The 16,573-nt window shown below is 44.6% G+C and overlaps 1 long non-coding RNA gene across 1 annotated transcript in view; it reads right to left on the bottom strand.

Moving 5' to 3' along the window:
- The window catches only part of LOC131258879 (uncharacterized), a 106,658-nt gene that overhangs the window by 79,813 nt on the left and 10,272 nt on the right, over positions 1-16,573 (bottom strand). The window contains exon 2 of the long non-coding RNA XR_009178111.1: positions 4,586-4,639. This is a non-coding gene — a long non-coding RNA (uncharacterized LOC131258879). The remainder of the gene's footprint in view (positions 1-4,585; positions 4,640-16,573) is intronic.

A 16,573-nucleotide genomic window follows, 5' to 3' on the forward strand; every position in this document is an offset into this window, starting at 1 on the left:
CGACCGACATCATTACGCTTCCGCTGTGTCCGCAAAAATGATCACAATGACAGCACTGAACGTGGCGGAAAGCTGCGTGCGTTCTGTGTGTATTTCTCCGTTCTTTCCAGCCCCGTAATTGACCGTAAATTCCTTCAGGAGGGCCCGGAAAATTAACGACTCTGGCATGACTTTATTTTTATACCCAAGATTCCGACAAACCGGAGTATGGCACCACCGGTACGAATATGGTGACACGGCGCGGTGTTTTGTCACCTTCGGTTTTTTTTTTTTGCACGCCCGTCGTAGCGAAAAGTGACAAAAATGGTACGAGTTTGATCAAGACAGGTCAACACAGGCACGTAGGCAATGTCAGGTAGCTTTTGGTAAAGGTTTTTCCGACTACCGCCCAACCCTCACGGGTGGCAAAGGTAAAAAAAAATAGCATGAGACCATATGGAAACCATGGCTTCATTCCCCGGGTACATTGTTGGCATGTTTTATAAATGTTTATTGACCAGTAACGTTCTACACACAAACATAGTATGGGTAAAACCTTGGGTTGGGGGTTCAAATGAGTGTACATAATTCATTTTTAATAAACCGGGTAGATTCTTCAATTCTTATCCTACTGTTATAGTAAAATAATAAAACCAAAGTGAAGATAAGAAGCGAACCTGGTTTTTCTCAAATTACCAAACGATATTTCCTTTGTCTAAATTACGGTAAACACATATCACTGTCAACCAAGACGCTAGAAGGCACGGCACCAAAATGAGTTCATCGGAGTAACTTCTCGCAGGAAGAAACGTCGTATCTTATCCCGTGCGCCATTGAAAGCGTGCTGCTGCTATCACCTAAGTTGTCTGACTTTGGCATTTCTTTTCCTTGTAGTTTTCCATGCCGTCGGTCAGGCAACGAAGCAAATGAAGAAGAAAAAACAACACAACATGGGCCGTAGGTAGAACTTTTTGATTGGATTGGAAGTTTCTTTATGATAAAGGTAGAAAGCCCAACTTTTCCCTTGATCGTTTGAGTAACTCGGAGTGTAGGTTGGTGAAGAACACAAAACCGGAGTACATGTACGTGTATTGTTCTGAAGCAAAAACGCTGCTCAACACAATAAACAACAGCGATCGGCTGGTTCGGAGCGACGAGAAACTAGTAATTCGCAACGGAGGACTGGCACGAACGTGAGCAAAAACGATAGAAATATTTATAAATACAAATGTGTCGTTTCGTGCTGCCAGGGAGGCTTTAAACCTACGAACCTCGATGGAGTTTGTTGCCGTTGAGCGAGTCGAACGAGGCGAACCAATGGGCACACCCCTTTAGAAAAACTACCGAAACTTAAATAAAATAACATTCACGGCGCGCAAAAGTTTCACAAACCCAACTTAATCACCGAAACACGCGCGAACTATTGACAAAACAACCGGACGCGCTTCTATGGTCGCCATCCGCAGACTTTGAAGTGACTGCACCATACACAACACAACATCGATGATTGCGGGAAAAAACCAAATGATACGGATGTTTCGATGGGTCCCCACGAAAAAAGGGACCAAAAACTATGAGCGCAAACGAAGAAGTTTTGAATTATTTTATGGGAAAAATAGCGTCCCGAGCCCGAGGTAGAAGGGCATTTATTAATTTACCACCTCACCGAAAGCCAGCGTGATCACAGCCGTAATAACATCAACATCATAAAACCAGCAAAGTTGAAGTTCATTTCTTCCCCATCATTTATTAATTTTTATGAACTTTTCCAAAACGTATCGAGGATGTATAGATACGTTTTGATTATTTTTTTTTCCTTTTAAATTAAAATAACCCAACCACAATCCACAGCAGTTTGCAAATGTTTTTAATTAAAATGAAATTCCAACGTTTCGTAATTTTGAAAATTTTGATGTAAATTGTTGAGTAAGTCTATTTGAAGTTACCCTATATTAAACTGTGCATATGTTACTGTGGTCTGTCTTTTCTAATTTATAAACAATTTAAACATACAATAATGTGATTTCTTCGAAATGATGTACAAGCCAATGCACAAGATAATCTTACAAAAACTTACTATCTTGATCAAACCTTGGAGCTTTACAAGCCGAAGCTGATTGGGTGAAAGTAATGACGCAGTGGCGAAGCAAAAAGAAACCGAAAACAACAAAATAAGCTGATACGATCTTATTACGGAGGATCCCAAGCACAAACGTGTTCTACTAAGATAGAACGAAACCATTCCAGGAAATAAACTTCTATTCCGTCTGTTCGTGCTCATCCATCACATATTGGACATGCACAGCAATTTCCCACATCTTGATCGAGCAGCCCCGGGCCTGTTCGTAATTAATCGAACCGTCCGGGATTACCCAAAGAGCGCGTGTGCTTTCTTCCACATTCGAAGGCGCTTTCGGGGGCGAGACGCAACGGTTTTCATTATCATCACGTCGGCGTGGGTGAAATCGGAGACTTGCTGGCGACTCCGAAGTCATTGTTTCCGGATACATTTGTCAGACGTCGGATTGGGGATGGAGGGGGCCTCAACAAAAGCCCCCACGAGTGCGAATTTTTTCCGCCTCGCTGGCACAGTTCGCATTTATCGTGCGGGGAAAAGTTGCAGTCAATCTGTCACAGCGTCAGCAAACATTTATTGGAACAGCGCGATGAATTGATTTGGTTTTCACTTTCACGACTTTTTGCGGAATCTTTCTTGCCTGCTTGCAGAAGAATAAACTGGAAGGGAACGAGAAAACATGCTGCCGAAAAAGAACCGAAATTGAAGGATCGCCAAAACCAAACTGATAAAATTAAGATTGAAGTGAACCGCCAACGCGGTCCCATAGAACTTCCAGATCCACCAACGCCACTAGCAGCTGAAGCAAATTGAATGTAGCGGATTAATCTGCCATCATACTCGATTTCTTGCGTCGCCCATCCAATCAACCGTCCGTCCCAGGCCACGCAGTAAACAACAGCACATTTTTTTCCTAGGGAAAATGTTATCCTTATCCGGCGCCGTCATCGACTGTCAGGGCTTTCCCGTTTGAACAAAGCGTCAATCTTGGAGAAAAGCTTACTCAATGCTACTGCTTCTGCTGTGTTTGCTAACCCCTGTCCGCACGCTACCAACCCAACCCCGCGACAGCACGAGAAGGAAGAACATCTCGAAACCAGCAAACTCTCTTCTTCCCCGCTGGAGTGTTGAGACGGAGGAAAAAATTAATAACAGAAGCTTAGATCGCAGCTCAGCATCGGGAGAGGCGGCATTTCTTCCGCATGGTTTCCAAAAAAGCTCCAACCACGGGATCGGGAAGCGGGAAATGGAAAACTTCACAACCATTAGCATCGAACCAGAGCTTCCACCTAGCGTTATGTTGCCGAATATGTTTGTCGATTTTCTTTTTCATTTTTTCTCGATGAAGGCGAGAGGATTTTCTCCCGATTCAAGCACGACGCAATGGAATGTGTCTTCCCCCCCTTCCCCCGAAACTACCGGATGCGGATGTGTTCCGATTCATTTCTCGGCGAATCCAGCCGAGAGATTTCCCCCATGATCCAAGCTTGTTTTTTTTTACTCCCCCAGAAGGCGTAGCTCGAAGTGCTTCTTCCCACCATTCTCATCCCACCGTCACGGGAAAAAAAAAACATTTCGGAGGCACGACTCGAGGGCACCTTCGGGTGTTGCCCCCGAATTCACCAATACAATATTCTCGAATCCCACCACGGCACACCAGGGACACCAGCTTTGCCGGCGTTTCGGCCTGGGTGGCTTTGGCAAGGAGGTTGGCCGAGAACGGATTTACATTTTTCTTCCACCCAATTCTTCAGTCCTTGAACCGTTCAGCCGATATTTTTCGTTGGTTTCCGTCTCTCCACCTCTCCTCACCATTGCGATCTTTCCGGTAAATTTGTCCCCAGGAGCACATTGTGAAAAATACGCCCCCACACACCGCCCAACGCCCGTTTGCCCGGCGAGCGGAGAAAATCGTCCTTATCATCCGACCACTTGTGTGGCCACTGCTGACAAGATCGAACGATGAAACGTCAACGACCGTGTGTGGGGGTGGGAGGGGGGGCCTGAAGCTGTTCAACTTTTCCGCCCGAGCGAGAAACAGACAGGTAGGACCCACCGAGCACTCGCTGTTCTCCCGCCCACCGGGTTTTCCCGTTGCCTCCCGGTTTCCCCTATTTTGAGGTTGACAAGGATTTTTAGCGAAATTGATTTCCGATAAACGACATGTCCTTACTTGCCCCGCCACCTTTTCCACTTGTTCCCCTCGCGCACACTACCGACGGCTTTTTTGGCAGGAAAATCGATCAGCAGATTTGTGTATGTGTGTGTGTGTGTGTGTTTTGGGAAGCAGATGAAGACTGCCTGAAGCCTCGGCCGGCCGGCTCTTTGTGCCGGGTGATCTTTTCAATCACTTTCCCTTTCCACACCGGTCACAGCAATGTACGAGGTTATTTAGCGAACAAAAACCCATATCAAAATGGAATCGAATTTTATCTGCAAATGGAATACTCAGCAAGAAAAACACGTAAAAAATATACACAAAGGGAGAATAATGTCCGAGAATGGTTGTTCATTGTAAAATGGTTATACCTTTGAATTGCTTATCCGTCCGTCCGCGCCTCGAGGATGATTCGGGATAAAGTTCTGAAAGTAGAAATTGGAAAACAAACTGTTAATATTCCCGAGGAAGTATGTACCGCTCTTTCCGAAACCGTTTTTCAATCCATTACGTAGCTTATGCTTATTTATTGATGGTTGTTTCTTTTCTGTTCTTTTCAGCCGAAGTGAAAATTTAAATATGCTACCAAATCCTACCACATCTTCTGATTTCCCGGGGCGGATGTTTTGGGCCCAGGGAATTTGGTTTCCCATTTTACAACCCACCACGCCGACATGCTGATCTGCAAGCAAGCTTTACGCTTATCTCCATTCCACTTGGCTCGAAGGTGGTAGTGCGCTGTGCATAATATTGAATCTTTCCGTGGGCTTTTCCTTTGCGGGTTTTCCTCCTAGCCCTCGAATTGCGCGCTGCCGCCCGAATTCGTGCAAATAGCACGCTAAATACAACATCACCCTTTTTTTTTTTTGTTGTTTCGGTGATTCGCCCGTAAAAGGGTACGGTCGAACGTGGAGGAGAATTGCGGGAAAATAATACGACCCTAAGCCACCTAAGGTCGTAGGTTTTCCCAGCACCGCGACGCGAAGCCAAACAACCACCGTCGGCCATAAATCGGAAAAAAAGATATCTTTTGCGAAGCGAAAACGCTACCCCACCCAACGGTTGTGATGTCACCCGCAGGTAGGGCCGGTAGGGCGATATGTTCCACGGTTGCTTGCTACAGCTCTCAGCACCAGGTAACGGATATCAAACCAAGAACCGGGCACCCGAGCCAAAACCGAACTGTTGACGGGTGGAGTGAAACGAAAAACAAACCCACCCGGCAGGCAGGAACAGACAAACTAAAAGCTGGGGTTCGAAGTCATGGTTTGAATTACCCATTATTTAAGTTTTCACTCCGAATACCCCGCTCGGGGGAAGGTCCAACCCCCCTCGGTGGGATTTGTTTGGGGAAAATCGAACTTTATATTATTTCACTTTTTCCGACTCGTTTTTAAGGCCCCCGAAACCCGGTAAACAAAAGCTATTCCACATCGAGTGAACGCCGGCCTAAACCCGCGCACCCGGAAATGCAAACCCAACCGGTGTTTGTTGGCAGCTCTGCCGTTGGGTTTTTCCCGGTGGGCCCTCTGTGCGCAGGGTTGTAAAATACGACCACAATTCGCAGCGTGCCATCCATAATTTCCCGTTCGCAGTTCGAGCATCACACAGGATCACGCAAACCCGAAAAAAACATCCCCTAACGAATGCATATTGATCTTGGGTTGGAAAAATCGTTTGTTTACCTGTCATCTCTGGGGTTGGCAGAATTTTTACGTTTGCGGTTCACTTCTACTTTTTTACTGCCCCGCTGAGCGGAGGGGAGGAACAGTGGGGCATGAAAAATGTTTACGGGAGCGCATTTCAGTCGACTATTTGCTCAGCATTTGCCGTCACTAATTGAAAAACGTGCCAGTCGGAGGGAACATTGCTCTTCCCCCAAGGGGAAGCTAACAAACAGTGCGATATCGTTTTTGTTGGTGATGCAAGCGTACTCCTCTTAACTCCGTGAGCCGTCGGTGTTGACTTACATTTGCCCCGCTGTGTTGTTTGGGTGGTGTTTCGCTCAAATGCTTATGCTGCGTTTAACTGAGCCATATTTCCTGGCTCATCCGCTCGATTGTGGATGCGCGAAACGCAAGCACAATTTGTTGACAAGCTATGAAATTTGCACGGAGTAATACTGGGCAGGTGGTAAACACTGCACGCCGCACCGTCAAATTCGATTCAAATTCATAAACGCCACAACTCTCGAAAAAAAGAAAACAATAATGCTGAAATTGATACAACGATTGCAACACAGATAGTATTCCCAGCTTGCCAATCATCATTCCGCACATTCCGAAGGGTATTTATGATGCGGCAAATACGATTCCGGGGGTGGACGAAAACTTAAAACCTAAAAAACAACCATATTGAATGTCAAATATTTGCGCTCTAATTGTTCGCATCGGCCATTGTGGTAGAACACTATTGAATGCACGCCAGTAGCTAGTCGAATTTTATTATCGCCAAACGATTTCATTTCTGATAGCTAAATATTTGACCAGAAATTGGATTATGGGTAGTATTTCGTTGACGAGTGATGCTTTGGAATGGGTTGTGCCCGTAATGTAGCAAAATTGGTGTGCAAATACATTTAAATATACTGATGATGTTATACAAGAGTACTCTACCATAGTTTGTCAATTTCTAACTCTCTTAAACAAACTGCCGTATTTTAGTGTGTTTAACAATCCCCTTTAGTGAGTGTAACCTAATGCTAGGATAACAATATTGACGATTGCATCATTGGTAATGTGTTTGAAAACACCAATTTTATCAATAATATAATTCATCGGGGAGGAAATAATTTGCTAGCTTAATTTTTATACAGGGGGATTCTAATATACGCTAAAATACGGTACATTTTCCAAATTCATAAGCAAGGATTGATCTGTGATCAATTATGAAGAGAAAAATATCCGTCAAAAAACGAAATGACAAGAATTTGACAAAAATAAACAATGTTCAACAACTTTTGATTTTATCAAGCAGACTTATGCCAGGCGTTACCGAATTGAATAAATAAAAGTATTATGCGTAGGAAGATTCATTGGATGTTGAAAACAATTAAACTAACAACCACTTTTTTTAAGTGGAATAATTGATCAAATTTGTCCACCAACACGACAATCACGCAGGCCGCACAGATGATGACGCTAATGAAAATTCATTGCATCTGGCATCCACTGTTGTTGTTGGCTGACCTGTCATGGAATCCTTTGAGTACACGAGGAAAAAAGTCAAAGCAAAAATGAATTTAACACCGAATCAACAAACGAAGAGAAAAAAAAACATTGAAAACACACAAAACGAGCAACACTGTTAAACACCACCTTTAATCTTTGTGGATTGTATGTCAGTGGACATTTTTAAATGCTTTTCAATTAAACCCATTTAAAAATATGCCGGAGACAATTCAACTGAACAACGACAACGGAATTTCCAATGCATCCCCACCTGCAGCACTCGCGGCAGAATCACGAAAGCAGTGCGATTGAACGTTTTAAATGTTCACTTTATTTTAGAGTCCACGTGGCGGAGGTGCTACAATGCCTCTCGGTACGTGTGTGTCCCGTCTCCAGTCGGGTTTACCTTCGCGTGACGCACCGCAAACCCATTTCGCCAAAAGTCGGTCAATTATGAAGCTTTAATTTGTTTTCAAACGGTGTCAACCGCACACGTGCATACCAGGTGGGATAAACCAGGGAAGGATATCGAAAGCCTTTCGGTCTGGCTCACGCTATGGTTTTTAATCCCACTGTTCCTCTGCCTCGCATCCCCCTTGACACACATACATGGTAAATTCATTAAATTAAATAAAGCACAGGTTGGATTGGCATGTTCTATTTTGACTGCATTATGTTTATCGTGAAGCGGCGTGCATGTGCAATTTTACTTGCGCATAAGTAAACGTCACACAAGCAAAGCCACGTACGTATGTACGCAGGCACACATAACGTACATAAGGCATGCACACATCAGCGTGTTTTAAATGAGTGCCAGATTTAGATAACTCGTAGAAATTAAAGTACTGCGCAAGGGAATTACTCTTTAAGTAAAAACAAAAATCCATTATTTTAATCTACTAAAATAGGGATTAAAAAGTTAATCATAATGGAAATGCAATCGTGTAATGGCACTTTAAATCATACTGTTTACATGACATATGGTAGCTGCCGACTGCCCTGTCGGGACTGTCGGGAATGTGCACGAGAATAATTGTAGTATTTAATCCATCCCCCCCCCCCCCCCCCCCCCCCCAATTCCTGCATTCCGAGAAAATGTGAGGGATGCGATTGTCCCTCCGTGGTGGTTGATCTTTTGCCCTTCTTTCGGTGCTGTTTGCTCAGGCAGCAATTAACGCCATTATAGCAAATATTTATTCTGTTTAATTGGTGGGTGCATTTTTATGTCACCACGCTGCAAATGCGGTTCGGTAGTGATTTCTGCATTACGCACCAATGCGCACCAATTCATGGAGTGCCATTCTGTCCCGCAATTAAGATAAGACTCCCACTCGTCAGCTCTCAAAAAAAAACAAACTGCAAGCTTTCTGTTTGTATGAGATCAACATTTTTCTAAATTATGCTCATTATGTGAATTTTGCCAGCAAACTTAATGTTGCAAATACAACTTTCGGGATTTCGAAGAAATTCGAAACTGATGACTACTTTAGACTTAGCCAACTGACTAGTCGAAATTAGGTTTATACACTCCGTTATTCTAATGATGTCTCGTCAGTCCCTTCCGGGTTTTACTTGTGTATCCCGCCCCAGTGAGCCCCCGTGGGCTCCGGTTCAAATGTTTGGACTAATTAGTCCGTTGCTCACGCGGGACGCATGTCACGATGACGTGTTTGTTGGACCAAAACCTTTTAACGGTTCCAGCAATAACTGTTTTAAATTCTTACTTCAACAACTGGAATACCCATAATCTCATAAACTTTGTTTTAAAATTAGTATTATCCAGTTGTATTGGTTCGAAAATTTACTTTGAAATGGAGAAATCCTTGAATCAGCAAAAAAAAAATTATTGAAAAATGCAGAAAACTCGCAAACAAACGATACTATCGCAACTCGAATCAAAAGCGTGATAAATTGATACACATCAAATAACCGCTATCTCATCCTTGTGGGCGTTTTGTAAATTCCGAAATCGATCGTAGAACCGCCGGGGAAAAGGGAAAAGAAAATAAACGAACCAAGCACTACAGCAAGCCTAAAGGTACATTCCTGGACAGATTTTTGGTTTGGTGCTTGGTTGCTTTTCGTCGGAAAACCCCGGATACCGGAAACCACCCATCGCGTTCAATCGGAGGCGGCGCGTGATATAACCGTTACATTTGCTTGACGCAAGCAAAGGAAAAACGCGTCGTGATACACCATCCAATCTTACGATGATCGATTATATTTGCCACAGATTTCCGCAAGGATGTTTCTTCCACTCCGTTTGATCCGTTTGATCCGCGCTTTTCCGGCTGGTGGACCTTTCTGATGTATTTTTTTTTTCAGCTCGCTAGCCCCATTGTGAATCGCCTGGAAGATGAGAACCCCCAGAGAAAGATCACAAAATTTTACCTTATCGTAAGATTTGCTTTCCTTTGCAACCCACAAATCTGAGGCCGATCAATGAATGAATCAATGAATCTGGGACGTTTTCTTCCTTTCTTGGATCTGCCGACACGGTTCGAGGAAAACGGTACAGCGTGTCCCCTGCCCAAGACATCCCAACCATTTTCGTATCGCTAGCATTTTCTAACAACCGAGCAGCAACGAAGCTCGAAAACGGAAAAATCATCCAACCGGAAAAAATTGATATCATACTCGAGTTCATCGAGTGAAAACAAAGAAAAGAAGAAATAGGAAACGAAAGCCGGTAAGCACACGACAAGCTCAAGTTGAAATGAAAACGAGATGAAAGTAAACAGTGATTTCATTTCTTCATTTTTCTTATGCCTCCACCGAACGCGCACGAGTCGGCAAAAGGACAATCTCGTGCCTCGTGATTTGGCTTCCCAGACGAAGACGAAAATTACTCATTCCAGTCAGGAAATTTGGCGTACGAAACCGGCTTCTGATCCTCGACCAACGCAAAGTATAGAACGGGACGAAAAACCCGACGAATGAAGAAGTGTAGGATATGGAAAATTTGAAAAAAATTCAACACGATTTTTGGTATCACATCTACATGAGAGAAGCTAAACAGCATTCTAAGTATAAATAAACAATCGAAAAGGCTCACCATAACGGAAAGATTGTCCTAATTTTATGCTAGAGGTTCTAGAATTAGTTATACATTTCATTTCAATCAATAGATCAAATAAAATATAAAGCACAGGAGGAAAATAATTATGCTCCAAATACCCAAATACATCTTCTATCCCCTGGAGTTAAACGATTTCAACATGATTGCTTCCAATTTCCAGCAAGAAGAGAAACTCGTCGCTTTTTGTTGAAAAGGTTTGTCAAGCAATTTCCTCCAAATCTTCGCTTAGAGGGCTTGCTTCAACACAACGAATACGGCTCGAGAAAATCAAGCCGCGAAGGCTCCCTCGTTTTAGTCGAACGGAATTCTAATAGTCAACATTCCCTGCATACTCCCCCCACGACAAACTCTTCGGGAGCGATTAGAACGAACACCGTAAATGAACTCACCGACAGTTACCGTCTCTCGTTCGATGCGGCCGCATTGGAAGAAATATGTCGCATCTTATCAGCGGATTCTGGCGTCGGAAATGGATTTGTGTTTGTGTGCGTCGGTGTGTTTGTGCATGAGCGTTCATTGTGAAGTCGTTTGTTTGACTGTCGCGACGATGGCGACGAAGCTCGAGTGGCTTAAATCCGAGCCATAATTTCCCTCCAGGAACGTGAGTTGCTTCTACTTCCGAGTTGGTTCGAGAAATTTCTCCAGACACCGGTAAAGCTATGCTGTAGCCGCTATAATAATGTACCTCTGCACCTTATCGCCGCCTATTCCTGAAGCAACACGGTACGAAGCTGTTGTCAAGCAGGAAATGCAACGACGGCGGATGGAGGATGTTTACGAACACTCCCGGAATACCACCCCACATCGCATTCGAACCACCAACACCTTTCCCTTATCAAGAGAGCTGGCCAAAAGGTAACGAGCAACCCTTCCCCCGTGCAGCGGAAACCGATATCGCCATTATGCAGTTGGGCCAACTGCGGTGTACGTTCAGGCTGCAGTCTTCCGCCATATGTGTGCGTTCGACGGTTTATTGAACTTTCCACCCTCGGGGTGGTTATCTTTCTTGCCCGCCGATGACGTCCTGTCTCGCTGCCAGGGTAATTCTGTTAATGCTCGTTTAAACTTTGAGCTTAAGAATTTCAAAAGCTCGGGACTCCAACTTTCCCGATCAGACTTGCATACCATCGTACGGAAAACGATGGTTAGTCATAGCCGCGCTTTCTCAACCAGCGGTAACAACATTTCCCCGCAATAAGTTAGTCCGCTCCGATACGAAGCCAGTTCAAATTGTACATCATGTGTGCACATGAACTTAAATTAGATGAGGTACATGGTAGAAAACCAAAGCATGATTGGCAATCTCGGCATGGTTAGGAAGCAATTCATTTTCAATGCTAATATAGAGTTTCTAGCGGAAATATTCAATTTCATTTGAAAGAAATGTTCTGAGTTGTAACTTCAAAGAGGTAAGCAAGAAAGTTGTTAATGATTTTGAATGTCCATTTTAGAAATAAGTGAGTTAGGTATGTTTCCTTTTTTCTTATTATTTACATTTGGAGTTTTGCTAATATTAATCATAACAAACTAAGAGATATTGTAATAGAATTTGGTTGCAAAAATACTTAAGAGGGAAAAGCGGTTCAGAAAAGTAATTGTGAACCAATATTTAAAAACATAGTTATTAATCGGAATACGTGAGTATTATAATTAACCAAATTAAATAATTATGCTAATTAACCAAAAATTTACAAAATAATTGATAAGTACTGTCTTCATGTGAATTATATAGAAACAAAGATGAAGTAATGCTAAGCTCGTAAAATAGTTCAAAATCTAGTTGGATATAATTTTTTTAAACCCACTCTGGCTATCGCTCGAGCAACACTTGACTCAATTCTGTCGCTGATGAGCGCATACGATATCGGTGTTGCAAACGACACTTGAGAGAATGAAAAGTTGTGATACAAAACACGGACGAAGTCTCCCGAAACTTAGCCCTTTTAGGAACGAACACCAAAATCCGACGCAATGAAAAACATATTTAATGTTTATGCCCTTTTGATGCAACTCAAGTGCAACACCATTCTCTTGCTTGTATTGTCAAAGTGGATGTGTACAGGCATATGGACCGATTAACGACTGGCAGGCATTCTGGGACGAGATGGGAAAATTCATTTTTCCAAAATAACCGTTTACAGCTGTTTATGCTCATAGTGTGGCCCATAATCGTGTTGGAACGTAAAACCCACATTCAACGCAGGTTTGATGCGATGTCAAAGCGATCGAAATGTACATTCTCTGAACCCAAAATTCTCGACAAACCGTGCGGTCTCCGAACGCGGGATGGTGTAAAGTGCGCCTTCTTCTACCAACGCTCTAAAAGTCCACATCCAACCTACGAGAGGTACGACAAAAAAAAACCAATACCAGCAACAACCTCCGTCAAAGGTCGGGACAGAGAATTTATTTGGCCTTCGGAGCCAGAGGTCGACGACAGAGAGACCCAAAAGAAACCCGTCACGAACCATATTCTGGGTTGCTCGGGTAAGCTGGCAGAAGATGCGCCGTCCGTGGAGTGGACGTGTCGGTGACTTATGTAGCATTTCTGGGGTCTGGCGCAAAGTAAAACCGAAGCAGCACGGAATGCACAACGAGTACGCGCGTTACATGGGCCAGGGAGAAATTGTTGGAATCGTTTGGGCCATGTGCAACGGTGCCAGGACCAACGCTTCACTTGAAGTGTACCACTAACGAAGGATCGGCTGCGGTGCATCGCTCGCCTGACGGTGAGGAATTTGAAACAGTCCAATTTCGACTGGTTCTCTGTGGTCGACATCTTCTACCCGCACCGCCTCAAGTGGAAGGACGGTAGGTGAAGCCGGCCAGAAGAATGGAACGACCATACTACAATCCGGGAACTATTTTCTAAAATGTAGCGCTAGAAGCTCTTAAACTCGGCGTTGGCATACATCCGCCCGGGAGAGGCTTTATTAGGCGTGGTACGGTGCGAAATAAAAGAAATGGTGACATTACTGAGGCGCTCTCCCCGCCGTCGAAAAACTAGCTAAGAGTTATCTTATCGTCACTCATTGCACCCTTATGACAGCACCGGAATGACGGACCGGAATGTGGCTTATTAACCACGAACTGGGTCTCCCCGCCGCGAATGCACACACATGTGCCAGCATGTATAATTACTCCCGGTAAACGGAACCACAAGCCATCGCGAGTAAGGCACTAAAAATAGAAAGAATACCGGTAAGGGCGATAATTAAACATGCTACCCGTCTTTACGAAGCGCCTTGTAGACCACCGATCCATGCAAGTCTTGGCCGAAGGGAGCACGGAGAACGCAAGACCGGCGCATCTTCCCAGTCGACGAACCTTGAAGACCATGAAGTGAATAACCTCGAAAAGCTAGTCGCAACCTTCACACACTCGTCACGTACCAAACCCCACACACAACTGCGGTGCAAAGCGGGTTTCCTTTGGCAACTATCAGCGCGCTGGCCACAGTCAGCACTTCATAACTCAAAACCAAACCACCACCACCACCTCGTCGGATTGGATTTAATCTTGGGATGACAATTCCTATCTGCTCGACTTACCCTTATAATCTGCCCGGAAAACTGTGCCCGGCGGACAGGGCATGCGGATGTTTGAAAAGCCGGATAGTGGCCGCTTGGTGACGAAGCGATCGAGCGAACCCTGCTGCTCGCTATCTCACTGCACCGTACACTTTAGGTGCATCACACACACACACAGTACGCAATCTGTGCGCCATCGGAGTGCATATTTGCTTGCCTTCCACATGCACGACGCAGATAAACTACACATGCCGACAGCCTGTGATCATTTGTCACGAGCACGCCCCGGACGTGAAGTGTGGAACGCGAGGACTCATATGAGAAGGAGTCACTCTTCAGAATACCACAGTCGTGCCATATGTTCATGTGTGTCATGTGCACAGATCCTGTCATAAGAATTTGGGTGGTTGACCGAGGAACTCTCCATTTCGTTTTTAAACGACATGTTGTTTCACGCAATACAGTGGATGATGTTCTAGTTGTTTTTATTTTAACTCGTAAACTAAGGTTAAGAGAACAGTTGCTGAAGATTATCATCATAAGAAACTTTTTTTTGCCATAAATAAGATATTTGCAAGCTATGCTGGACAAACTTTTAGCAACACCATTGGCTAAACATCCTTGCTTTTAATTCGGGGAAGTAATATTTTTGACATAAATATTTTAGTATCCCATTTAAACTTCTTACTGCCGGAAGTTTGTGTAACTCCGAAAAAAGGACGCTTTTCCCCGTTTCTCTTCCATATTTCCCCGACAGCAAAGCATCCAATTCCCACCCGAGCCATCGCCAAAACTCCACCGGGGCTCCGGCTCCGGGAGCTAAACCAAATTGAGTCAAAACGACGTTTCGGTTTCACCCCCCTCGGGGAGTAAAAGCCGTGAAATATCTTGAATGTCAAAAATGGCCCTTCAATGGTGAAAGATCGATTGCGGGACGGCGTGTACCGGAGGTCAGCACGTTGCGCCCGCGTTTGCTTATTCATAATCATTTTAGGCAGATCATTATCAGCGAAGCGATAACCTTCCATCATGATACGCACGCTGGCTTGGGCTTTCCCAAGGGAGGTTAGGCGCCACTGAAATAAGGCCCTCGCACGCTCTTTCCGAATTTCATTCATTAATGTTTCAAAAACGCAACCTTGACGCGGTGGCATTAGTGTCGCTTTCCACGAAATCGTTCATTCGATCGCCGGCCCCGAATGTTGGCTGCGACAGGCTTCTGGAGGGAACGGTTTTCATGGTGCAGGAATCGATCGGCCGAAACGCTCGATGTCGCCCGAAGTCGCTAACCGAATGTCCTGAGACTGCGAAAGGTGATAAATATGGGCGCTTTATTTTCCGCCAAAAACTATGATCCCGCAAGTAACGGCGTGCGCTTTTTCCCGTAGCACTCTGGAAAAATGAGTGTGTGTTTGTTTGGCCTTCCGCAGCCGGATTTACCACGAGCCATTGTTTATTCTAATGAGCACGTAACGTACAATTTTCGCACCTCAGCTCAAGACTCTCGCGTGTCCATCGCGAAAGGTGTGAAAAACGATGCTCATTATTCACAGTACTTTCAAAGTGAGGGCCTTCCATCGTTTCACCACAGTTTACGTCGCGTGTCTCTTCGCGGCTACGTCGAGATTACCCGGGGCAGAGGTTCAAACCGTTACGGACCGAAAGAAAGACAAAACAATCGATTGTTGTTCTAGAAGGTTTCGGGCGTTTTAATGAATATTTCCCGAATAGCGCACATTACTGGGTAATGATTATTTGGCCACCAGGGGAGTGTTAGATATGGGCCCGCTGGCTCCCGCTTCTACCCAAACATAGATGGAAAGAAACCGGATAGCACAACTTCGACTTCAGATGGCTTGGGGAGAATCATAAATCATCACTTCTGTTTGCGCCCACCCGTCGCCATTGTTATTAAGGGGAGTTTGAATGGTGGGAGGCTAAAGGTGCTAAAGCACGGGGCGCGATGTCACTCCAGCACTAGTCCAGCTGTTCCCGGTTTTTCACACCTTCCTCCTTCGAAAGTCGTGTCCCAGCGAGCAGCCGAGTGGTTATTTCGAGCCGTATCTTCCGGTAACTCCACGTCGGGCGATTCGTCATCTTCCATCACGACCTTACGACTCTCCAGCTAAAAGGGCAAGGAACTTCAAAACATAAACATGCGCCAACGCACAAAACGCGAGGGACCAAATATCGAACACGAATATTTCAATAATAATTCCCCACGTAAAAGATTTCCAGATTTTGTACAATCACTATATTTCCACCATCCCATTTCCGCTCATGTTGTTCCAACGTAAGGCTTCATTCGTGTTAGCCTTCTTCCTCCAAAATGTTGTATAGTCCACACGGTCCAGCATTGGTTCAGCCCTAAACCGACGCCTTTAACATCGTCCGCTTTTGTCGGGTTCAGAAATCGGTCTCATCGGGCGTAACTTCAAGCCATGAATTTTGTTCGCCTAGATTTTAATTAAATTTTTCGATGACTCTTTCACTCTTCCGATCCGACCGACCCGGGGATTTAGGGAAATTTGGGTTTTCCTTTGGAAAGCGCGATTTTCACTGGGAGGAGGAAACAATGGC

The sequence above is a fragment of the Anopheles coustani genome, chromosome 3, assembly GCF_943734705.1.
Source record: "Anopheles coustani chromosome 3, idAnoCousDA_361_x.2, whole genome shotgun sequence".
Lineage (NCBI taxonomy): Eukaryota > Metazoa > Arthropoda > Insecta > Diptera > Culicidae > Anopheles > Anopheles coustani.